Genomic DNA, 24,818 nt, shown 5'->3' on the forward strand with positions numbered 1-24,818 from the left:
CCTCTCTGCTAGCCCTGCTCACCCCTTCTGGGGGCAGCCTACCCCTGCCACCCAGAATAGGCCTGGGTCCCCCAAAGTGTTCTTTCAGATTCTGTACCTTTGCACATGCTGCTTCCTTTGCCTGGAACGCCCCTCCCTCCATCCTCTGAAGCCTGCTGCACCCCTAGTCTTTGCTTGTTTCCCTGTTAGTTCTCCACATTTTGATTCTCTTTTGCAGTACCAGGGATCAAACAAGGGGCCTTGTGCTTGCCGAGCAGGTACTTATGCCCCTGAGCTATATCCCTGGCCCTTGATTCTCTTTTGAGATGAGCGAAGCTCAGAAAGGTAAAGTAACTTTTCGAGCTACACCGCTCTGCCTGGAAGGCGACCCTGGCATGGCCTCTCAGAGCTTGAGTCGTCCACCGTAAAGTGGGGCTTCTGTCAGATGCTACTCTTTGGTGCTTCCAGAGAGGCTGCGTAGTGCATCCCTAGCCTTCCAGGCCAATTAGTGGCTTTCACATGGCCCCGTGCATTCAATATTCATTCATACATCAACCCCTTCCAACGTCTGCTCCTTGCCCGCGCCTGCGCAGGGGACTTGTGGGCACATTAGGGGCATCTCCTGCACCCTGCACGGGCTGGGGACAGCGCGAGCGGATGGCAGACGCAGCTCGATCAGAGGTGTGCTGTCCCCCACTCTTCTGCTCTTGACTTCATCTTTTCTAAACTGACTTTCATGGGGGATGGATGGACGATGGGGAAGGGAAAGTGCGGGAAGCAGATCTGCTCTTTTACTTTCAAAAACGTATTTTCTCTCTGCTTCCTAAAATCAGAACATCTTACAGAACCAAACTTTCACCTCGGCACACTAAGCTTCAAAGCTGGGGAGGAGGAAGCGGAGGATGATGTCGCTCCACCGAGCGGACTCCTCCGTCCACCCAGCCCCGTGTACTCCACCTGCCCTCTACCCAGCCTCGCCCCTGCTACTTTCTCGTCGGATCCTCTCTCTTCCTCAGTCAGGATGCCCCATCTTCTCCCCCACGGAAGACATCCGGCCACGACGAACCTGCGCCCCCCTCCACCGTGACCCCAGGGCGCCCAGTCCCGCCGGGTTCTTTACGGACCCAACCCGGGTATTGTCCTCTCTCCGCCAAACCTCTCCTCTCCGCCCCGCCCTCTCCGAGGTAGAGGACAAATTCCGCAGAGCTCCGCCCTTTTCCACAGTGTCCGATTGGCTCCAGCGGCCGACAGCTAAAGACTGCGGGCGCACCCCGCCCTTGCCTGGGCTCCGTGGGGGGCGGGACCTCGTGTGGCTCCGCCCCCGCCCGGGCGGTGCTTCTCTCTCTCTCCGGCGCTCAGGCGCTGGGCGGTGCTGCCTCGGCTCGGCTCCGCTCGGCTCCGCTCGGCTCCGTTCGGCTAGGCTCGGCTCTGGCTGCAGCTCCTGTGGGGGTGGGCGGCTAGGATGACAGCGGCGGTGGCAGCGGCTGCGGCTCCGAGCTGAGAGAGCAGAGAGCTAGCCCGCGGAAGAGCAGGAAGTGGAGCCGCTGCCCGGGGCTCCTCACCCAGCAGCCGCGCCGAGGTCTGCCGGTTTTGCAAAGCGATCCGCGTCCGGATCTGGGAAGACTTCCCCGCGGGGCTCCGGCTGCCGTGCCGCGCCCGCCGCCGGCGCCTGCTCTGCCCTGCCCTGCCCGTCCCAGTCCCGGGTTCCGCGGTCCGGAGCGAGCTGCCGAGCGCCTGCCTGATCCCCCGCCCGACCCGGTGCGCTGGGCAGGACCCCGCCAGTAGCTCCGCGCGGGTCCACAGTTGCGGGCTTGTTTCCAGCCCTTCTAATCCGTGTGTACTAGAGCCCCAGCCCTCTGTCCCGGCTTAGCGCAAGGTGGCTCCAGCCCCGCCTGAGTACAGCGGAACCGGGGTCCCGGAGCACCGAACCTTCCGCCGCCTTCGACAGACTGCCTGGAACTTGGAACCCTTTGAGCGCCCGGGAAGCCGCGGCCGGGATCCCGCGCCTGGTCAGGGGTTCCAGGCAGGCGGGACAATCGGACTAAACCCTTGGGCTGGTGCTGTGAGCCGAAGTTACCGCCTTCCTCCCGCCCCACAAGGGACCCGGCGCTTGCCCGGAGAAAAGCACAAGGGCCCCTTCTGCCTTGCCGGCCGGCAGGAACCGAGGCTGCAGGTGAGAGAGCCCGGATGAGCGACGGGAGCGGTGCCGACCCCTCGCGGCGCGGCTGCAGGCTGCTGGAGGCGTGAGGGGACTCGGTCAGAACCGGCTAGGAGAGAAAGGAAGAAAAAGGGCACTTATTGAGCGCCCATTGTGTGCAGATCCGCACCCCGCCCTTACACAATTTAAAGCTCAGTTGCTACTCATGAGTTAAATGGTGTATATTGTTACGCATGCTGACAGATGGGGGAAACTGAGGCTCAGCAGGTTTGAAGGACCTGGCTTTCTTCTTAGTAGGGACGAGAAGAGCAGAGGGAGAAGGTAAAGAAAAAGCAAAGAGGAAGGAGAGGAGAAAGGAACTAGGAACTAGGTAGCAGTCAAGCAGGGGTTGACCCTCCTAAGATGGGACCACTGAGGCATCCAAGTACAGGTTGGAAAGCTGTGGAGATGGCATCTCCTTCCTTCTCAATCCTTGGGCATATCAGTTTCCAAGAAAGGTGACTCTCGGGGTTGTGGGCAGATGAGGAAAGCTCCCCAGGTTCAAAGCTTCTCTCCCCAAGACCAGGGTGCTGGACTTCAGGCTCTGTAAGGCACGAGACAGTTCTTGAGATGCTGCTTAGCTACTGGATAATTCACCGTGGCGATCCCTGAGTGGGATCCTTGAAGAAGGTGGAGGAGATGTGGCCTCTCAGCATCCCCCTACCTCACCTCCTGACCACTACCCATGAGGCCACTGGGACCACTGAGGGAGCCCAGCAGTTGCCCCAGGTCCTACAGCCAGGGAGTGGCTGAGTCAGAAAATAGACTTGAGGCCAGGTGTGGTGGTGAAGGCCTATAATCCCAACACTGGGGAGGCTGAGGCTGGAGGATCACCACAAGTTTGAGGCGAGCCTGGGCTACATAAAGAGTTCAAAGCCAGCGTAGACTATATAGAAAGACCCTGTCTTAAAAAAAAAAAAAAAAAAAAAGTAGACTTGAGAATGCCTTCCAAACATCTTTCACAATGACCACTCCTCTCCTGTGTGCGGCTTCTGCCTGAGCTGCTGGGGTTTTCCCCACCCTGGCGGGAGGTCAGGGTGACCATGTATGAGGCTGCTGTGAAAGTCTGTATGGTTGGTGCTGGGGCTGGAGACGTGCCAGTAGCCACATAGCCTTTGGCCTACATTGCAGCTTGATCTTAGTCTCACTTGGGCAGGGGAACCTGGAGGAAGGGAGGCCTTGCTCAAGGTCTTAAAGCTGGGGCTGTCAGTACTGAAGCACAGTCTTCCACTTCTAGATTCCCAGGCAGGGGCTCCATATGTTGCCCTTGGGTCATGTAGGGAGTGGGGGCTTGTCAGAGCGGGCTGGGCATGCACTCTGGGCTCTTGTTCTGGAGGAGAAGGAGCTCTGGCCTTGGTCTGGGCCCTACAAGCTTGTCCCTGGGGTTAGAGGGATTGGGAGGACCTGGAAGGTGACCAAGGGCTCAGGATTTCTCCCTACCCTCACCTCTATCTGAGGATTCAAGCCCTCCTAATAATCCTGGATTCCAAACAAAGCTCCTCTTTGATGATATAATTTCACACCTGTGATCTCATTTCATGGTGTGGTGGAACCTAACCTTGAAATTTGGAGTGAGGCAGAGCAGGATTGGGGAAACCCCTGGCACGGCCCAGTGCCTCACCTATGAAGTAGGGTCAAGGCAGGCTGTGGTGCCTGCTCAGATAATGAAGCAGTCATATTGGCAAATGGTTGTGTGCTAAGGAATTTGTTGCATTTGCCAAAGATGGGCTTATTTACTACTTATTTATTCATTATTTTTCAGTACTAGAAGTTATAGATGGGGCCTTCACACTGAGTAACATCTTCAACTTTTTTTATATTTTATTTTGAGACAAGGTCTTGGTAAGTCACTAAGTTGTTCAGGCTGAGCTCAAACTTATGACCCTCCTGCCTCAGCCTCTCAGAATGCTGAGACTGTAGCATGAACAGCTCACAGCCTGCTAGGACTTGTATTTTTTTTTTTCCGGAATCAGGGATTGAACTCAGGGTTTTGAGCTTACCAGGGAAGCACTTATTCTACTGAGCCATCTCCCCCCTCCCTCCTTTTTTTTAAATTTAGTACAGGATCTACAGGGTCTCACTACTAGATTGGACTCATAGTGATCTGCCTGTGTTCAGCCTCCCAAGAGCTGGGAATACAGGTGTGCATCACCACGCCCAGTCTCAATCCCTGTCTCAGCGCACCCCAGGGGTGGGGCTGACACAGCATGCTGGGGATCAAACCCCAGCCGCTGCGCTCTGCCTAAGCAAGCTCTTTAGTCCAGGTGCTTTAGTCTGCTGAGCTAACTGGCTGGCCCTATGGCTTGTTATTAATAGCTACCTTCTATGGGAAACTGAGACCCAAAGAGATGAAACTACTTAACCGCAACCTTTGAGTCTGCTTTAGGAACCAGTTGTCCACCAGCTGCCCGCCAGGTAACCTAGTGGTCTAAGTGGCATCCTGGAACCTGACTAGTGAGCCAGAGACAGTGGTAAGTCAGCAGACAGGAGGGAGCCGAACCTGTGCTGCCTTCTTTCCACTCGGGGCAATCACCTCACTCCTCTGAGCCCCACTGCTTTTCTCTAAAAGTAAATCACCGCCCTCCCCAGGTCTCTGTGAGGATTGAAATACACATATGCAGTGCCTGGCTAAATGCTGATTTCCTTCCCCAGGAAGAGAAGAAGGCTTGAGTTTTGAGAGTTTTGACCAGGAAGTCTAGGAAAATGTTCAGACTTGCCTTACATTAGAATACAGGCTATAGCGGGAGACTTCAAGACCTGTGTTTGCTTAGTGTGGCTCATTCATTTCTGTCCCCTTCCTGGTCTCAAAGCCCTCTAGTATCTGCTTGGAGACACTGGCCAGGGGCTGCAGATTCTGACCTCTCCACCACGGCTTCCTGTGGGACATTGAGGAGGGGGAGCTGGTGTCCATTCCCTTTGGCCCATTGTCTGGCCTCCCTAGGCACAGGGGCTGTGAATAATTTATTGCTCCCCTCACTGGACAAAGCTCCACGTTCAGCTGAGTTTCGATCCCACCAGGGGAGGCGAGTAGCTCATATTGTACTGTTGTCTGGACTATGGAGTGTGTGTGTGTGTGTGTGTGTGTGTGTGTGTGTGTGTGGTGTAGGATAGGACAGGGAGAGGGTGACCTCTTATGGATCAGCTTTCCTCTTTGGGGGCCAAATAGACCCGTGGGCAGCACTGGGACCAGACCAGCTGAGCGAGGACTGAGTTGTGGACCTCTGATTTCAGAGATAGTTGGGGTGTGGGTAAGGGTGAGGTACTGGGTAGGGAGGTTTCTGGAAGAAGCCGTCAGGGGCTGGAGTCAGAGCAAGGCTTCCTGGAAGAGGCAGGTGTCTGGGCCGGAGCAAGAGCCAAGTGACTGCAGTGAGATAGGTCCTGTCATCAAGTTTGTGCTGTCTGCTCGTTTTGAGACTGTGGCCAAGCCACCTGACCTCCCCCAGGCCTCTGCTTCCCCTTCTGTGCAGTGAGCGTGATGGTGTCTACTTCTTGGGGTTCTTATGGTTGAGTGAGGTCACCTTTGTAAAACACAGGGGATAAAAAATACTTGGTGAAGGGGCCTTCACCATGGACACACACCTGGCAGGCAGAGAGAAGGGGGCTATCTGGGATGGTGATACTGGGCTTGGGGTCTGTGAGGGTAAGGAGAGGGGTACATGAATAGATAGGAGCTAGAATGTCAGACAGAGCGCGGGTTTCAGAAAGGAAGCACGTGGCTCCTTGTGCCCTCTCTGTATGATGATTCAAGGCCAAGAGTTGTGATGTTCAAGTCTCTGCCCACCAGAGCCACTGTGCACAGGGGCGTCTGCTTACTGCTGCCTCCTGACCACCGTGTGTGGTCGTCCCTGCTCTGGGCTGTGAGGCCCCATCCGTCAGACTTGCCTGCATCTCTGCCTCTTCTCAGCTCACCTCGTCTGTCCAGGTCCCACTTGGGTCAACAGAAACAGACCTGGGTTGTCCAACCCTATAGAGGGCCATGCCACCCCTGAATCTCTGACACTTAACAGAAATGGAGGGCCCAGGGAGACAGCTCAGAAGAACAAGCGCTTGCCTGGCAAGCGCAGGGTCCTGAGTTCAATCCCTGATACTGAAAAAAAAAGAAAGAAAGAAAGAAAGAAAGAAAGAAAGAAAGAAAGAGTAGTAATACCTACATCCGTAACTTTTGATAGTTTGTTAAATGTATCCAAACGTTTAATAATATAATGATGATTATTGATGGCAAATACCTTTGCATAGTTATGCCGAGCTAGACAGTATGTTAGGTACTTCACACTCCCATTAACTTTGGGAGGTAGCTACTGTTTACCTTCCAGAGCCTGGGGCTCACACAGATGCACCACCCTGCCCAGGGTCACTCAGCTCGACAGTGAGGAGGGGGAATCAGGCCTACATCTGGACTAGAAATCTGCTTCTGTCTGTCCCTGAACATCCAGCTTTAGATGTCATGTGTCCTCAGCTCCACCCAGTATCTCGAAAGCATTCTTTGCATGTGTGGAGCCAGGACACTGCCTCCTTTCTAGGCTGGCTGAGGGCGGTACTGGAGCAAGTACGAGGTGCAAGCAGTCCTTGGCTCAGGCTCTGTGGTGACGGATGTGACCTGTATGAATCAGCCCCCTCCAGCTGTCTGTTTGCCCATTCTTTCGGTAACACAGCAGAGTCGGAGTGTCCTGCATATCCAGGCTTTCTGCAGTGTCCTTGTGACCCTGACAGGAGGAGGAGGAGACCACAGCACAGGGCCAGAGGATGTGGTGTGACAAACGGCTGTGATTTCTGGCCTAGCCGTTGTCTGGGCCAGCGAGCACTGTGGTCACCCAAAGGAGGGTGGTGGCCTGGGCTGCAGGCAGCATGGTCATTAGCTGTGATTGGCAGCCTGCTGGGCCAGGCCAGGTTGGCAGGGCTGAGGCGGCTGGCCCAGCCACAGTGAGGTCACGGGCAGGGCAGCTGGCAGGGCAGCCGGCCTCTCCTCACTGTGCCACCTCCAAGGCAGTGGCAGGCACACCCCAGGCACCAGAGCACTGTGAGCCATGCTGTGCCCTCCTGTTGCCCTCCCTGGTGGGGAAATCACTGAGGTCCTTCCAGGTCCGGAGCTGCCTCTTCCTAGAAGCCTCTAGGACTCTGTTTTCAATGCTGCTGACCCACAGCTTCTGTTCATTGACTGCTGTCTGAGGGTGGGAGTTGGATAGATCTACTCCCCTTGCCAGCCTGCAGAACTAGACTGTGCTGTCCCAGCTACCCTTCCTTCCGTGTGCCTAGCAGTGTACTTGACACAGGGCAGTAGGCCCCGGGGAAGCAGCCCCAGACCTGGAAGGGCCTCACTGATTCCCCATGCTCCCCAAGTCAGGAGACGTCACTCAGCTTTTCTGTCCATACTTTTTTACCTTTTATATATAAATGGGGCTTATGAGCCAGGCATGGTAACACATACCCTTAATTCCAGGAGGCTGAGGCAGGAGGAACATGAATTTAAGGCCAGCTTGGACTGTATAGCAAGTTCAAGGCCAACCTGCACTACATAGTAAGACCTTGTCTCTCAGTCAGAAGTGGCTGGTAATAACAGTATTGTGAGGCTTTGATGAGGTGGAGATATAGAGTGCCTGTCGGAGTCGGGCACAGAGGCAGGTATTCTGCCGTGCTCTGCTTGCCTGTGCCCTCACTGACCTCATGAGTGAGTGACTCTGAAAGGAGAATCAAGCAGGCAACACCAGGAGAGAGGGCACAGTGGGTGACAGGGAGGATTTCCCTCCGGAGGCCTCTGTGCCAGCGCAGAGATGCATTTCCCAGCATCTTCTCAGTCCTGCTGACAGCGGCTCACTGGGGAGACCCCAAGCAAAGTTAAGGACAGGAAGCAGGACTAGGAAGTCTGGGGACCTGGGGTTTTATTCTCTCACCTTAGCAGCACAAATGACCCAGAAATGACTGTCTGGGTTCCAGCTAGCAGATGCTAGGCAGAGAGTGTGAGTCCTCTCTCATTCCTTTGGCCCTTTCTGTACATACTTCCAACCATGGTGTGAGATTGGAGATTCTGGTGTGTGTGAGGGGGGAGGGTAACACATAGACACGAAACCTCTGCACTGGGAAGAGTGAGCTCATGAGGCAGAGGCTGTTCCCATTGATACCTGCTCAGGGCTCAAGTGACTTGCGCTAGTGAGTTAACTCCTATGCGCCTCAGTTACCCCATCTGTAAAAGGGCGCGCGGATTGTGGCACCTACTTCACAGGGTTAGTGTGAGAGTTAAGTGGATCATACATGCGAATCACTCGAAAAGGCCCAGTCTATAATAAGCACTCAGTGAATGTGATCTGTTATTATCTGTCTCCAGCACCTAGTGAGAAGCAAGAGGGAACAGGTGCTTGGGAGGGTACTGGAATGGATCCCAGGCAAAGGGCAGCTGCTCCGTAGAATGATGAATGGATATCCTGGTAGGGAAGGCAGAAGCAGTGACAACAGAGTGTGACAAGGTAGGCTGGGGACTGGCCGGCCCCAAGTTGGGTGGGGAAGGAGCCAGGAGGCTTCTCGGAGGTGGTGCTGCTGGGGCCAAGGCTCCTGTGAGCCCAAAGCGCTCCAGGAGGACAGGTTTCTCTGAGGATGCCTGGCGAGGGTGTAGCGGCAGCGGACCTCGACTGCTCGCCCCACAGACTGTCTCTCTCTCCCCATTACCCTCTTGCTGTCTGTCTGTCTGCCTGCCTGCCTGCCTGCCTGCCTGCCTGCCTGCCTGTGACATTTTGCACTGAGGGTGTGAGGAAGGACAAAAGGTAGGTGGGGAGGAAGTGCGGACTGCGGGCCTGCAAGGCCAGCTTGTCCTAGGCTGGGGACCAAGTCTCCTGCTGGAAGGGATCAGCGGGCCTGACTGAGTCCTTTCATCTTTGTGCTCCCAAGGCCTGCAGAGGGGTCCCCCAGTGTTAATCCTGCAGCTGTTTAGCTTTTGAACCAGTGGACTTTCAAAAAATAATCCCATAAAGAATTCATCTCACTCTCCCACCCAGGAGGCTCAAAGAGAAAATTCTCTCCCATCGAGAAGGGAGCCAGGACCTCAAAGTATCTTGAAGGGCCTCACACCACCCCAGAGACACCCTGAGGTCAGGGCTCCTTGTGCTGCCTCCTTTGTGGCTGGCTGTGGGACCTTGAGGACACCCTTATATTTTGCTTGAACTCTGACTCTCTGAAAGAGGGGTCTAAGTGATAAATCCCTTTGTTTCTTAAAGAGATGGGGTTAGGGGCTCCAAAACCGGAAAGGCTCAAGGCATTTGGGCAGGCCCATGGCTTTTGGACACTTTGGTATCCTGTGGGAAGCTTTTTAAATGCCCTGCAAGGCCCAGCCCACTGCCCCTGCACTGAGCCCTGGGTATCCACTCTTAGAGCTTCCCAGGTGGTTTAAGAGTACAGCCAAATCAGAACTCATCACTATCCTTTGCAGCACAACCCAAGACAGCTCCAGCAGCTCTGGGACAGGAATCTTTTGCCTGTGCTGCCCCCTCCTCTGGGGCCCTGCCCTTTTCTCCCCAGAGAAAGGAGGGGTATGGGAAGACTGTGCAGTCGGCAAAACCTGGATTCCAACTCTCGGCTCCTTTGAGCCTCAATTTCCTGGCCTCATCTGCAAAGAGAAAATAGCAACAATCAGGCTGACAGGAGCGAGTGGTGCACGGAAGATGTAGGGTCAGAAACAGTGGCAGGTTTGGCCCTGGACTCCCTACCAGGGTTCTGGGCAAAGGAAGAGATCAGCTCCTGGTCTTGGGCCCTTCCCATTGTTCCCCTCCTCTCTGAGGGGTAAGAGGCATTAGCAAGCACTTTGTTTGGCTTGGTTTTGTTTTAATGGTTAAAGGGTGAGACTCTTGGTAACAATGAAGCCTTGTCTGAATCTGCTTGTTTTTCCAACCAAACACCCAAGTGCACCGCCCACTTGGGGCTCTGCCCCACCTGGAGAACTGAAAGAATGTCAAGGGTTTTTTTTTTTTTTTCTCCCATTTAGAGCAAGATGTCCGGGAGACACTGAGGTCTCTGTGTGCGCCCTCACCGATAACTGCCCACTGAAGTCAGCCACCTCTGTGGGGAGCCAGCTCAACACAGTGATATCGGCATCCTTACCTGAAGGGTTTGGGGGCAGGAAAATTCGTGTTTAGGCCCTGGCTTTGTCACTTACTGGCAGGACCACCCTAGATGAGTCCTCTATCTTGCAGCACCAGTTTTCTCCCCTGTAAAATGCATAATTTGATTTGCTTCCTTTCGGGGTCTGAGAAGTGAGTGGGTTCTTAGAAGCCTTTTATACAGTGAGCCCAACCATAAGGGAATGCACGCCACCCCCCGCCCTCCGCCATCCTGTCCCCATCTGCAGCAGAATGCAGGTGGATAGGGAGCCCTGCACGGGTAGTCTTGTGCATCCCTTCCAGCAGTTGTCCTTGCCTAATTTATTCTGTATATGGGCAGAGGAGGATCTGAGGGCCATTTGGAGGAAGACTGCCAAGGGTTCTTGGTAGCAGGGCTTGGGCTCCTCTGCTCTGGCCTAGCAGACAGGGTGTGTCAGGCTAGGGGTGGGAGTGTGGCACACCCAGAAAGGGCTAGCAGCAATATAGACTTACTGTCAGGGCTGAGCAAAGGCACAGCTATAGGGCAGGAACTTTTGGCGTTCCATAGAAAGGCCAGTCAGCCCTGAACACTTAGCAAGGGACTCGGCTACAGCTGTCTTTCCTTCTTCCTCCAGCCCTCTTCAAGCTCAAGTTGGGGGAATCTTCCAGAAGCCAGCTGCCATCTGAAGGGTAAACCTTGAGGGCCAAGAAGGCTGGAAGCCTGAGAGGTGAGTTGAGGCCGTTCCTCGCCCTGTCAGTGGAAAGCTGTGGAGCCCATGAACACCACTTCCTTAGGAGGTTAAGGATCATCTGTTACAAAGGTCTCAGCCTTTACACCAAAGAAGTATTGGGCCATGCCAACTGCTACATCTTCTGAGAGAAGAGCTCTGGAGGTACCTATCTTTCCCTAGCTGACTCCTATCCCAAACCAGGCTGCAGCTGGCTTCCAGTGACTCTGCTGGGACAGCCTTATCTCTGGAATGGGCAGAGGACTCAACTGGTGTCAGGTGCACATGGGTGCAAGGAGTCCTCTGTGTCTCGCCCCAACTGGAGCCAGCCCTGGGCAGCCACTTTATATATTCCTTGGGGCTGGCCAGACATTGCCTCTCTGAGGGCAGCCCTGGAACATGTTGGCCTCTGACTCCCAGAAAAGACCATACCACCAGAGAACCAGGCTCCATGGCTCCTTCTGAGCAGAGAGAAGGTGGCAGCCAGTGCAGGGACTGAGGCTGGATCTTAGGAGGCCTAGTCAGGACAGGACAGGTGACGTGGTTAGAGTGCTTCTGGGGGCAGGGGGAAGTGTCTGGGAGGCCCCTGTGGGATGCTGTCAGCTGGGACACAGCTGGGCAAGCCTAAGACACAGAGCCCTTTGTAGCCAGCCTCTGGTGAGTGCCTGGCATCCTTGGCAGCTCCCATCTGGGCTCCACAGGCAGCCAGTGAGATGCCCATGTGGCCACAGTGGTGTCCTGATCCTCAGTGGGTCCTGAGGAGGGGTATGGGGGGCTTGGAGTCAGAGTCCTCCCTCTTGGGCCAGGGCTGCTAAGCCTCAGCAGCTCACCTCTGCTGTAAAGGTAGCCATCCTCACCTTCCAGGCTGTTTTGAAGGTAAATTACATAATGGGTGTGACAGCATCTTCTATAGAGGAAGAACCACAGCCTTTTTCACCCCCTCCCCTTCTCTGCGTACTGTCCATTGTTCATGCCTCTCCAGGAAGCTCTTTTTCACAACCCACTGAAGTCCATTGTGCCGAAACTGGAGCCTCTTTCCTCTGGTTGGGGGTTCTGCAGAGGCAGGCTGAGCCCATGTTCCCTCCATGCAGATGTGCCAGTCATCACTACCGTGAATAAGGCAGGGGGCAGAGCAGCTGGGTGTTGAGTCTGTCCATCCCACCCCCCTGTGCAGGCCAGTGCCTCCTGGCCAGGGTGGAGTTGGGTGGCTACACCACCTTGACTGCTCTCAGTTTTTCCTCTCTGATGCGCTGCCTGCAAAGGATGGTTCTGGAGCAGTGGAGGGAGCCCTGGACTGGGCCCATCAGGCCTGCTTTGCTGTCTTGCTATGTGTCTTATTGTGACAGTCCCATAGTCTGTGTTCTGGGCCCAGTTCTCCTGTGAAGATATATGCCATTCTGATAGAAGACCCATTTCTTCCCTCTCCCCTGCTTAAGCGCCAACAGACTAGGAAATAGCAGCTGAGTTTCCGGTTCCAACTGAGGCTGTGAGCGCAAGGCTAGATGGGAGAGTCCTGGGAGGTAGGAACCACCTCTTTCCTGAGGTCAGGGCTGGAGAGAGCCTGAGCTCCTGCTTCTTAGGCTGGAGTGTGGAGTCTGTCTTGGTGGATGCAATCTGCATTCATCCCTGTTCTCGGGTGGAAAACCAGAGGTTCAGAGAGGTAAAATACTGGCCTGTCACTGGGAGGTGTCGGAGGACTCTGGAGTACTCCCACGGCACAGGGCACAGCCGTGTCCTGTGGGTCCTCAGTAAGGCTGGAGCACAGGACAGCCAGGTGGTCTGGTCAGGCGGGGATGGGGGGCACTTGGAGGAGCCCCACTTTCTTGGCCAGGAGTTGTCAGTGGTGCGTGCCTTCTGGGCCTGTGGATCCCTTTCCCAGGGAAGCAGCCAAAGAACGCATTAGGGCGAAGGATCAGGAGCCCAGGTATTCTGTGTCGGTCAGTTCTGAGCGCTCCTGGGAATTTAAGTGTTTGATTTCATGGAGGAATCAAGGCAGATTTCTTGTTGCCTTTTGACATATAACTTTACGAAGCACTCTGATAGCCATGATGTCCCACCTGCTTGGACAGTCTGTGCAGAGACACTATGGGGTTCGTGTGGGAGGCAGGAGGGAGCTCTGGAAGCGGAGTCGTCTCTTACAGTGCCATTCCCACATGTCCCAGACCCCAGGCAAATTAGGAACCAGAGAGCCTTAGTTTGCTCCTCTGTGAAAGGGACAGTCTACCCCACAATGGAGTTAGCAACCTCTGCTTTGCTGGCTGTGCCCATAGAGTGAGAGAATGTGTGCCTGCTGGCCCTGTGCCAGAGCCTCGTAGTGTTTTCGTGCATTTGATCACCACCCTCACTTTATAGATGGAAAGATGGAGGCTCAGAAAAGGAGCCTTCCCTCTCCTCATCTTCTCTCCCCTGCCTTCATCTCTCTTCCCCTCTCTTGTCTTCAAGAGACCAGACACCTCTTTTATTTACCCAGAATCCTCTGTACCTCATGCTATCTGGCATAGCTTAGCTATGCCAGGTGCCTAACAGTGCATAGTAGGTACTTTAAAAATATCTATCTATGTATGTGTTAATGTATGGTACAATGTAAGAAGCAGTTTTTCAGGCAGCTAAGTCTTGTGTTGTGCTTTGAAGCCCTCTTCTGCTCACTAGACCTTTAAAAACAATTCTGATCATTTTGGTCAAAACCCTTGTAGACAGACAAACTCAAGAGCTCAGCTTGTTCACGTCCTTGCCCTGCCCATGGCTAACACAGTGAACCTCGCAGGGATGGACCTCACAAACTCCGCGTGCTTTGTGGAGCTTGCTGGCCCCCTGGCCCCCTGCACCTAATGACTCCAAGCGGCTGCACTGTTCACCTCTGGTTTCTGGCTCTTCCCATCCCGTCCCTTTGTTCTGCAGCCACAGACCATGTCTACAGCAGCCCTGGAACCTTTTGTCCTCTTGATTGTATGTGGCTTTCTTAATTTGTCTCTTTTACTAGTTGGAGACTGAAAAATGGGACAGTGGTAGTTACTAGAATCGGTTCATCCATTCATTCCTCCATTGATTTTTTTTTTTTTTAATGTATTTGGTATACAGTCTCACTGCGCAGCTTGGGTTCATAGTGATCCTCCTGTTCTCAGCCTCCTCAGTGCTGGGATTACAGATGAGCACCACCACTCCTGGTCTTGGTGTCCAGCTCACTGTGCCTGGGGGTAGGGCCAGCATGACATGTGGTGCCGGGGATTGCACCCTAGCACTTGCCTAAGCAGGTGCTTAGTCCGCTGAGCTATCTCACTGGCCCCCTCCATTCATTCTCACCTATTCTACTAATTTCCAGTAGGGCTGGGCCTTGCTGGGATGCCAGCCCGTCAGTCCTGACAGTGACCTCTGCAGGTCACCCTGTGATGACCTCTGCAGGTCACCATGTGACCATGCTGTCCTGGCTGCACATGCAGGGTAATAATGATGCACACAGTACGTGCTGGCACGGGGCTCTACGTTTGTGATCAACCTCTGCTTGCATCACCATGCTGACCCTTCATGGCAGCCTTGAGAAGAACATTATCGCAGTTTGCAGACCATAGAAACAGCTCAGCAGAGTGAAGTCCCCTGTTCTATGGCCAGCTCCCCAAGATCTCTGGCCTTTTACCTTCTCCTAAGACCTCTGTCCTCATGTGCAAGCCTATATGATGTCACCCCCTTTTCTGCCTCTGTCATCAAGTGTTGTTGATGGCTAAGGTCAGATTGTCTGCCTCTATAAAATGATCACACAAGGACTGTGGCTTTGGCTGGATGCATACTCCTGCACACGCACCTCGTTCTGCAGTGGACCCTCCAATGTATACTTCCCAGACTGCTCTGGGAAGTCCTAGTTCCAGGAGGATACTAGTAGGCCCGGGGATGTGTGGGCATACAGAGTTGGGATCTGCTACATCACAGAACTCAGAATAGACCTTCTCGGGGCCTTTAGCATGTTGATTTGAACTAAGGAGTCCCAAGAGGTAACAGAACACACACACATCCTTTCCCAAACTTGTGTGAATGTGCACCTCCTTTAACACAGAGCAGAGTGTGGGACTCGAGTAAGCTGATGGTAAACCTCACCTTGCTGCTTGTGCAGAGGGTGGGTTTCTAGCACCATTTGCATTTTGAGAGCACATTGTGGGACATTGGTCAGCTCCAAGAGAGGCATAGCAATAACGTTAGGACTATAAGGAACAAGCGTACGGAGAAGAGGGAGATATACTTTTATTATTCATCCACCAAATCTCATACCTTAGGCATCCAGAGCCAGGCACAGAGCCAGCACAGGGAAATGCCATGACAAGTCTGACTAACAATCTTCCACTTCGCTTCCCCGTGCCCACTAAGGGATTTTAAAGAAAAATACAAGCCTTAAAAGGAAGAAGTGATTTATTTTTTCATTGTTCTGGTTGTGGTGGGTGGATGGGTGACACATATACTCAACTAAGTGGAGCTATACCAAGCCCCTGCTTAGTTCCAGGTCCTCACAGCGGCCTGTGCAGGTGAGGGGTGGGAGTGCATTCTTCTGTAGCCCTTCGGCTCCAGCCTGCGGGTGGGGGCTTGAGTGAGGCTTTGCAAAGAGCGGATGGGACAGGTCCTGGAAGCAAGGGACTTCTCAGAAGAGCAAAGGTATAAAGGTGACAATGTATGGGGACACCATGAGGAGCCCTGGCCAGAGGGGTGGAATGAAGGGAGCCCTTGGGGCTGGGGCTGGAGAAGTGCCAGGGTAGATGACGAGCACAGAGCACCAGAGGAGTGGTACCCGCTTGGCTGGTGCCCAGTAGGTGTTTGTGTACTGACCGAGTTGGGCAAGTTCTGCTCCTCTATGTGCCTGCGGTTCCTCTCATTTGTGATCAGGTTAGGTTGCTGGAAGGGGGAAACCGGATCAGCTTTCTCCTAGGTTTGAGGCCCTTGGGGCTGTCTCACCTGGGCAGGGGTCCGAGGCTCCTTGGAGAGAAAGGAACTGAGCTACGCCCGAGCCGAGTGTTGTGTGCCTGTGAAATTCTGCTATATGAAAAAGGGCAAGATACTTAGTGGAAATTAATGAAAATCGTAGTAATTCTCACACTGAGATGATTCTGTGAGATAAAATTTGTGAACATGTGTTACAAACTGACAACCTGCATACATGTAAACACTTCTGGCCATCAATAATATTTGTTTGTTCATATTAATCCCCCAGGCTGCTGGCCTGCTCATCATATTTTCTTTTACTTTTTTTTTTTTCGTGGAACCGGGGATTGAACTCAGGCCCTTGCGCTTGCCAGGGAAATGCTTATTCCACTGAGCCAGCTCCCGGCCCCTCACCCTCTTTTCTAAAAGTGCTGCCTGGTGGAGGCCCTCTCTGTTCTGCATTCAAGCTTCTCCTGTGGGGTAGGTTTTATCCAGGCCACGGCAATTGAAGCCTGTGAATTATGTACAAGTTGTACATTCAGGCCCGTACTGTGTGTCTGCAGCCCAGTGTCTGCATGTTAGGCAGGGAGAGAAATCCTGCTGCCCTTCTTGTCTCCTGAGCCCAGAGAAGATGCTGCCCCCTCCCCAGCTTTCCACCCTTTGGGAAGGGGGAGTGCATGATAAGGATTCCCCCTGCTACCCAGCTTGTCTCCTTTGCTCACAGGTGGGGTCCAGTGGGGCCCACTCACACACCCTACTCTGTAGAGCTGCTGGTGTGGGGTGGACAGTAGAGCTGGTGGACGCAGAGTCTGAGGGGCAGAGCAAGACAGTCGCACCTCCATCCCCTCCACTTACCTCTGTCAGGCACTTACCTGTCAGGCAACTTGGATCTCTGGTATGGGTGCTACCTTATTTCAGCTTGGCCTGTAGCATCCACTCGAAGAAGCCCATGGCCTGTCAACATAGAGGGCTTGGTCAAAGCCACAGTGCCCGGAATGCGGTGCTGGATGTGGCCAGCTTCCCTTCCCCTGGAGTTCTGAGGATCCCTCTCAATGCGCTTGCGCTGGAGCAGCTCCCAGATGGTGTCCTGGCCCCACCAGGGCAGGCTAGAGGACAGACAGCTGGCAAGGCTGACCCCGCAGGCTGCACAGATGCTCCCCATGCTTGGGTGGGCACCGTATATATGTGTGCGCACATGCAAGCATGCGTGCGTGCGTGCGTGTGTGCATGCGTGTCTTGGGGTGACAGTGAGAAGAGAATATAGTAAATACCATAAACTTAAGCAGGTTATTGAGAAAATAACTAAAAAAAAAAGAAAGAAGAAAGAACTCCCTTCCTGTCTTGTGTGAGATGTATGCGGGTGTGGTGTTGGAGATTGAACCCAGGCCCTTGCCCTTGCTAGGCAAGCACTCCACCAGCGTACCACGCTCCCTAGCCCACCACCTGTCTGAAAAGCACCAAGCAGGAGCATGCTGCTTCCTGTCCTGGCTCCTACCCCGCTGCTTGTACAGCCTGGTTTTTTACTTGGCTGTGGTGAGCTTCAGCTTCGAGGTGGTTCTATTAAGGACAATGTCATAAGGCTGGGGGGAGGTCAAAGCAAACAACTCAATGGGTGATACACTGAGTAAGGTACCAGGTGCATAGTAGGACACCAGTTTGCAGGTAAGATCTACTTTGCCAGAGCAGTGAAATGGGTATTTCCTCTTTTTTCTTTTTATTATTATTGTATGTTAATTATACAGATGCCTTTAGTTATTTGATCTGTGGCCTCTCTAAGCAAGGAGGAAAAATGTCTGTGAAGGTCCTAGAAATGGTCAGGACAGTTAGCAAAGGTCAGGAGCCCGTCCCTGCAGCACCTGGTGTCTGTCACCTTCCCTCGGGCGCCAGGCAGCCCTGGGAGCCAGTCCTCATTCTGCCATGGTGGCCAGGTGACCCACATGAGTGCTTAATTCTCTCTGTCCCTGTAAAATAGAAGAAACATGGACCAAGCTCTCAAGGTGCTGGGAAGCTCAGGTGAGAAATAAGTTATAAAATCCTTTTGGTGTAAAAATAAGCCAATAGGGGCTGGGGAGATAGCTCAGTAGAATAAGCACTTGCCTGGCAAGCGCAAGGGCCTGAGTTCAATCACCAGTTCCGCACCAAAAAAAAAAAAAAAAAAAGCCAATAGATAACAGGTACATGGGGGACCTAGAAGAGGACAGCCCCGGGTGCAGGCCAGGGCCCAAGTAGCCAGGGCTGGTTCCCATCATGATGGTGGCCGGGCTCTGGGATCACCAGTCACATGGGGCCTCATTGCTTTCTTTAATGGGACAGCTGGTTAATTAGCCTCTGAATGCTCCTGACAGGTGTCCTGGGAGTGTCCCCAGCACATGCCAGGGTCAGCTCTTGCCAGACCATGTGTGTGCTCAGTTGGCCAGCCTTGAGCGTGGGTCTGTGACCCACTCCCCCATCCTGATTCTCAGATGATCCCCCAGATGACCTTGTGGAACAGTAACTTGTCAGGGACTGAGGGGACAGGAAGTAGTCTTGCCCCGGGATCTATAGTTCTGTATTGGTGGAAAGGAAGAATCCAGAGCAGGATCGATGGTGGAGACCCAGCCAGAGATGGGGGCAGTTGTAACCCAACCTGGAGACAATTCTGTCTGGCTTTGTCACCATCTCTATGTGTGATTTTGGGCACGTGAGCTTCCTCTTGTGGGCCTGAGCTTTCCCATCTAAAAGTGGGTACAGAGGGAGGCGCTGCCAAGGAAGCTTCGGAGAGAAGCAAAGCAAAGTGAGCAGAGAAGGAATTGCTGAAGCCACCTGGGCTTGGTTCTTACCAGGTTCCTCGGTCTCCAGGCTGTGACCTTGAACAGTTCACCCTGCCACTCAGAGCTTGTCTGTTGGAGGTGTGCTAGCCCTGCTGTCATGACGTGGAGTAGGGATCCCTTGCCCAGCAGTGTCTAGTGTTGTCGGCCACATGGCTGTTTCTCCTGCAGTGGCCGGAGGTTCTCTAGCAGACTGGCAGTAACAGGGGTGATGCTGTCCGCATTGCTACCTGCAGTGCTGAGCCCATTGGCTGTGCATATTGTTTCTCTGCCTGGGGATCCCAGAGTTGGGGAACGTGGTTATCCCTATATCTTTCAGGCTGCTGGGGGAAGGCAGGGCAGGGCCAGGCACACACTAGCACTGGTGTCCCGCCTTTGCTGGCACCTTGGAACCTTGACCTACTGGAGCCATGTACTCTTTCCTCAATCTTGGAAGTATTGCATTGTGGAACCTTGGAATCTTGGCCCTATGAAATTAAGACTTAGAAGGGACATTGGTGGTCATGAGACCCAAACCTCCATTCAGCTCAAGTAGACCCTTTGGAAACTCCCTGAATACCCAGAAGTCCTCCTGTGGGCCTGCGCACCATTCAGGCCCCCCGACCTCTTGTCCTGGTTTACCTCAGGCCCCACCACTGGGAATGACTGGCTGGGGCCGGTTATGTTGCTGGACGGAAACCAGGTCCCTGCTCAGCCAAGAATAGAAAGCTTTGTGCGATTTAAGTAGCAGCCCATCACATTAGCCTCCCGCCAGGCCCTAGGGAGCTTATTAAGCTGATCTGGGGCCACCCTGGGACCTCCTGGTCGAGGGGCAGCCACCGGGCTTCCCCAGGATTTCACTGCCCATCCCAGGGGATAGTGAGTTTTTCCTTTTTCCCTCAACTAAGACACCCTCTTCTCCCCCACCTCCCCATTCTCCTCTTCCTCTCTAGGGGGACCAGAGAATATCTCCCAGTGTCCTGGGGGACAGTCTCTTCTGGGATGAGTTCAAACAAACAAGCCTGCAGCACAAACAGATCAATGAAAATGGCTTTGTCTGAAAGGAGGAATAGATAGTGGGCATCTGCTGTTGGGTGCCTACTGTGTGCCAGGTTCTGGGCTCAGCATTTGGTGTCTTAGCCTTACCTAACCTTCCCAACAGGCTGTGGGGAGGTGTCCTTGTCCCCATAGTACAGATAAGGACACAGCCCAGATAGTGCTTGGTAGAGCTTGGACTGGAACCAAGGACTCTCCTGCCCCAGCCCTTCTGAGGGAGAAACTAGGAATTCCTGAGAGTCAAGGGGAAGGGGTGAGAGTCGGAATTCTTGGAGAGCACTCCAGGCATGGAGGGTTTTGTCTCTGCGACTGCATGAATCATCCTGTACCTTATGTTGAAGCCTTTTCCACTTTTGGCAGCAGAGAGCAGGCGAAACAGTGGTGGGCTGGAGACAGGAATTGTGGTCCTGTCACATGGCTCAGATTCCCCTCCGCAAAGTTGGCAGGGGCTGCTAGGGACAGGCTTAGGAGGCCAAAACCTCAGATTCCTGGCCAGAGTGTTCTGGTCCTTCTTGTTTGCAGTCGTTGGTGCCTCCACTTCCCCCTCCCTCTCAGAGATTATTTTCAGAGTGAGAACTAGGACACCTGGGAATCCTAGGTCACCTTCTAACTGCACATATGGAAAGTCTGAGGCCTCTGAATGGAGTCTGGCCCAAGTTCATGCATACTAGGTGGGTACATAGTAGGTGTTCAAGAAGTCCCTTCTTCCCAACCAGGGCTTGTGCCCCTCTGAAGCATTGCTTTTGGGTGAAGACACTCAGAGAGCTCAAGTAGGCAGAAGCCTGCAGTCAGCTGGATCCGGGCAGAGAGGCAGGGAGGCAGGGAGCAGGGCCTGAGCCTTTGCTTATAGTGCCTCAGCCCCGCTGGTGCTTATCCAAATCCTGCCAAGTCCAATGTAACATAAAATGTATCATCTTAACCATGTTAAGGAGACATTTTGATATGCTTACGTTGTGGATCTTCAGAGCTGGGTTTTTTGTTTGGTTTTGTTTTGCTTTTTAGTGCCGAGGCTTGAACCCAGGCTCACACAGGCTGATTGAGCACCCTCGCTGAGCTGCATCCCCAGCCCTGATTGCCAGTGGTTTTTCACCACGTAAAATGGAACTCCACACTGGTTAAATAGCAACTTCCCATCCTCCTTCCCCAGCCCCCACTCTAACCACCACTCTACTTTCTATTTCTATAAATTTGACTGTTTTAGAGACCTCTGTAATTGGAATCCTATCATGTTTGTCTCTGTGACTGGCTTTTTTTTTTTTTTTTTTTTCTTATTTGTTTTTTTTGAAACAGGGTCTTGCTGTATAGTTCAGACCGGTCTTGAATTTACAGTTAATCCAGGCTGGCCTTGAACTCTGGGCAGTCTCTTGCCTCAGTCTCCCGAGTGCTGGAGTGACAGAAGTGTGCTGCTACTCCAGGCTTGGGACTTGGCTTACTTGACCTGGTGTAATGTCCTGCATGTTCATCGTGTTGTAGGAAGTGTTAGGCCTTCCTTCCCTTTAAGGCAGGGTCATACTCCACTTGTGGATAGGCCACATTTTGTCTGTCCCTCACTTATCGGTGGACACTTGAGTCACTTCTACCTCTTGCCTATGGTGGTAAGAGAGGGAGTTGTGGCCAGACGTGATGGCACATACGCATACAGTCCAGCTACTGAGGAAGAAGAATCAGAAGCTCGATCCCTGACTGGACAGCTTAGGACACTGTTTCAAAACAAAATAGAAAGAGGCGGGGGTGCAACTTGGCGGTCGAGCATGTGCCTGGCATGCGGAGGTCCTGAGTCAGCCCCCAATAGCACAGAGAGAGAGGAGAGTGGAAACCTTGAAAGTGGGTGCCCCTGGGCGGACCCTAATTGCAGATCACTTTGGCTATGAGTGAGTCTCACCCTGCTGGTAGCCCTGCCCTCCAGGCTGCTGCAAACAACACAGTTGGTGCCTGTAGAAGGGCCTGGTGCACAGCAAGCGCCCAGTGAGGGTTTATCCTCATTGTCCACTCTCCTTCTAGGGAAGGACCCCTTTAGTAGTGGCGGGGGCACTTCTTACCTGTACCCTGTCCTGAGGCCTGTGGAACGTCTTGGGAGACTTCGTATGTTGAGGCTGGATAGCACTTGTAGGGGAGAGGGTGGGGTTTGTCCACGTTCACACAGCCAGTCAGTGGCCATGCAGGATGCAATGCAGGTCTCCAGCTTCCCGGGCGCCCCCGGGATGCGCACGCCCTGACCTTAGGCAGGCTTAGCTCTTTGGGGACCTGTGTATAGTCCTGCACATTTCAGCCTGGAGGAGGCAGGGAGCAGGGCCACATGCATCTCAGGAGAGTTCCTAGGAAGCAGAGGTCTGTGTTACCTGCCAGCCTCAGAGAACCTGCCCTAGCAACAAGGGACTTAGGCCACACTCATTTGCACGGCGGGGTTGTCTAAGCTCCTTGCTTGCACCTCTGGGAGTTTACTCTCTGCTTTTGGTCTCTCTCACTCAGTCATTCATTTGCTTATTCTTTCATTAGTCATTTGTTCAGCAACCACTCCCTGAGGCCTATCATGGCTAGGAGACATCAGACCTTGGAGACAGGATGGCATAGCAGGGAAGAATGTAGATTCTGGGGCTAAAACCTAGGTTTGAACCCTTGGGCAACTTACCTAACCTCTCTGGGCTGTGGATCCTTCTTCTCTAAAGCAGGGAGAATGATAGTTCCTACTAGGCCAGTTACTACTGTTACATAATAAATCTGTAGGCCAGGGCTTTAATTTTTTTTCTTTTTAAGTATTTAGAACAGGGTCTACAGGGTCTCACTATACACATTGGATTTGCAGTGATTCTCCTGTTTTCAGCCTCCCAAGAGCTAGGATTATAGGCGCGTGCCACCATACCCAGTCTCAGTCACCACCCAGTCTCATTCACAGTCTCAGGGCAACCCGGGATTGGGGCCGGCATGGCAGCCGAGAATTGAACCCCAGCTACTAAGCAGAGGCTTTAGTCCGCTAAGCTATCTGGCTGGCCCTTATAGGTCAGGGCTTTAAAGTAGACCTAACTGGGTGATTCTTGCTTGGGTTCCTTGTCAAATATCACCTGACCACTGAGGATGGGTTAGCTGGGATGGCTGCCCATCTCGCTCTTCATGTAGCTGTGGGGCCTTTTTCTCTTCTTGGTTGAGTCTCACAGCATAGTGGCCTCTGAGCAGTCCAGGCTTCCAAGTGCGGCTCAAGGCACCAGCAAGAGTGTCCCAGTGCATGTGGTGGGAGCTGGACCCTATTGGATGACCTGGCCTTGGAAACCAACCTCAGTGCTGCTTCAGCTGTTATCCCCAGCCTCGCAGATTCAAGTAGGGGTGCATAGACCCCACCTCCCCTGGGAAGGGTGTCAGAGTTACTGTATAAGAAGAGCATGGGGGATGGGAGGTGCTGCTGCAGATGTCTTCAGAAATACAATCTGCCATAGTCCTGAGGGCTATGTGAGTCAAAACAGGAAATGCCTAGAACAATGCCTAGGCATTGCATATAAGTGGTAGCTATATATAGCCACGGGTGATTTTGACCATATGCAATTTACTCATTATGTGCTGGGTTTAGGACCAGATTGGCACTGCCAAAGCCAGTCCAAAGAACAATAGCATTTCCCAGTTAAGTATTGCAGGATCTATGAGTTACCCAGCAGAGAGATAAGGGAGGCATGCTATGCAGAAGAAATTGGTTGTATAAAGGTAGAGAGCTGGAGAATAAAGTCCCTGAGGGAGGACAGAGCTCCAACTGGTGGGTCTTCCCTGATGTGCAGAGAGGCAACCTAGAAAGGTAAGTTGAGGGCTGGTTGAGAAAAATGGTGCGTGTTGGCCTTGTACTTGATCTTGGAGGTTCCGGGGAGTTCTTCACTGTTCCTCCGACAGTTACGAGGGACTCGGGTGCCATCGAGGGGAAGCCACATGCAAGGTGGAACCAGCAGGATGTGGAGAGGTGCGGACCAGGAGGATGACAGGGACAGGGTAGGTTGGAGGTGTGCACCAGCAGGTGTTGGCCATGTGTCATTTGCATCAGTTTTGAGTGTGATGTGCACTCCCAGCTTGCTTTCCCTGCCCTTGCTTACAGTGGACACTGATTTCTGCTCAGAGTGGCAGCGCTGTTGTGGAGGATAACTGCTTTGGCAGAGGGTCTGGGGAGCCACCAGTGGCCCCTTCCATGGCCTCCAGCCCCCTCTGGGGAGCACGGCCTGAGCCCGCCTCCCTTCTGGGTGTAGCTGTAGCCTCAGGGCCCCAACAATCTGCTGCAGGGGCTGTCCTGCCTCTCCTGGAGTCCTGTGCTGCTGTCCTAAGAGTTATCCTGGAATGCCCCCGGGCAAGCCTGCCCCCTGGGGCTGGCTACTCCAGGTGCAGTGGTGGATCCAGTCAGGTGTTCTTTCCAGGAAGCTCCTGTTTCCATGAGCACATTTCTGCTCGTCTGTGCATACCTCCACGAGCCCGTATGCTTGTCTGTGTGTCCCTGATGTTACTTGTGTCTCTGAGAGTGCATCTTCTATGTCTGTGGGCGTGTGTGTGTGTGTGTGTGTGTGTGTGTGTGTGTGTGCACGCATACACACGTGTGGGGTGGGTCTGTCTTAGGGCCGCTCTTGATAGCTCCTTTGTAAGTGACAGGCCGGTGGGGTGCTCCTAGAAGGGGCTGAGTGTGCTGTATTTCACAGACTAGGAGCAGCAGAGCAGTGACAGCAGGGGAAGGGGTGTGTGGGCTGACCTGATCAATGGGGCAAATCCAGCAGAGATACAAGTTCCTAGATTTGAGAGGCCTCTCCTGGGCTCAGGGGCTGAGCTTGGACTGGGTGCTGGGCACTCAGAGGAGCAGACACGACCCCTGCCTCCCAGACCCTGCCTGGGCACCAGGTAGGGACCCTGCTGTTGGACACTGGCAGGGCTATAGGAGGGGAATGAGGAGGCAGTACAGGGGCACTAGGTACCAGCTGAAGGTACCCTGGAGTGTGTGGGGAGCCCTGGAGGGCTTCCCATGGGTGAAGCCTTTGCCAGAATCCACAAATGCTTGCTGGGGACATGAGAGGAAAGAGGGAACAGGGCCTGGTGGCTATGGGACTTGGGTTTGAGGGAGGTAGGGAGGCATGTCTCATCTTCCAGGCTGGCAGGTAAA

The 24,818-nt window shown here is 53.5% G+C and overlaps 1 protein-coding gene across 5 annotated transcripts in view; it reads left to right on the forward strand.

Moving 5' to 3' along the window:
• The first annotated feature begins 1,395 nt into the window (after positions 1 to 1,395).
• Positions 1,396 to 24,818, forward strand: part of Gdpd5 (glycerophosphodiester phosphodiesterase domain containing 5) — a 94,332-nt gene continuing 70,909 nt past the window's right edge. For 2 of the 5 annotated variants that reach the window (XM_023716672.1, XM_023716676.1), the window contains exons 1-2: positions 1,396 to 2,152; positions 10,872 to 10,964. The gene's annotated coding sequence lies outside the window, so the exon portion shown is untranslated. Of the gene's footprint in view, positions 2,153 to 10,871; positions 10,965 to 11,108; positions 11,130 to 12,400; positions 12,485 to 24,818 lie in introns of those variants that run through there. The other 3 variants (XM_023716673.1, XM_023716674.1, XM_023716675.1) reach the window with 3 other exon arrangements.

This window comes from Octodon degus, unplaced genomic scaffold (genome assembly GCF_000260255.1).
Source record: "Octodon degus isolate 3935 unplaced genomic scaffold, OctDeg1.0 scaffold00049, whole genome shotgun sequence".
NCBI classification, from domain to species: Eukaryota; Metazoa; Chordata; class Mammalia; order Rodentia; family Octodontidae; genus Octodon; species Octodon degus.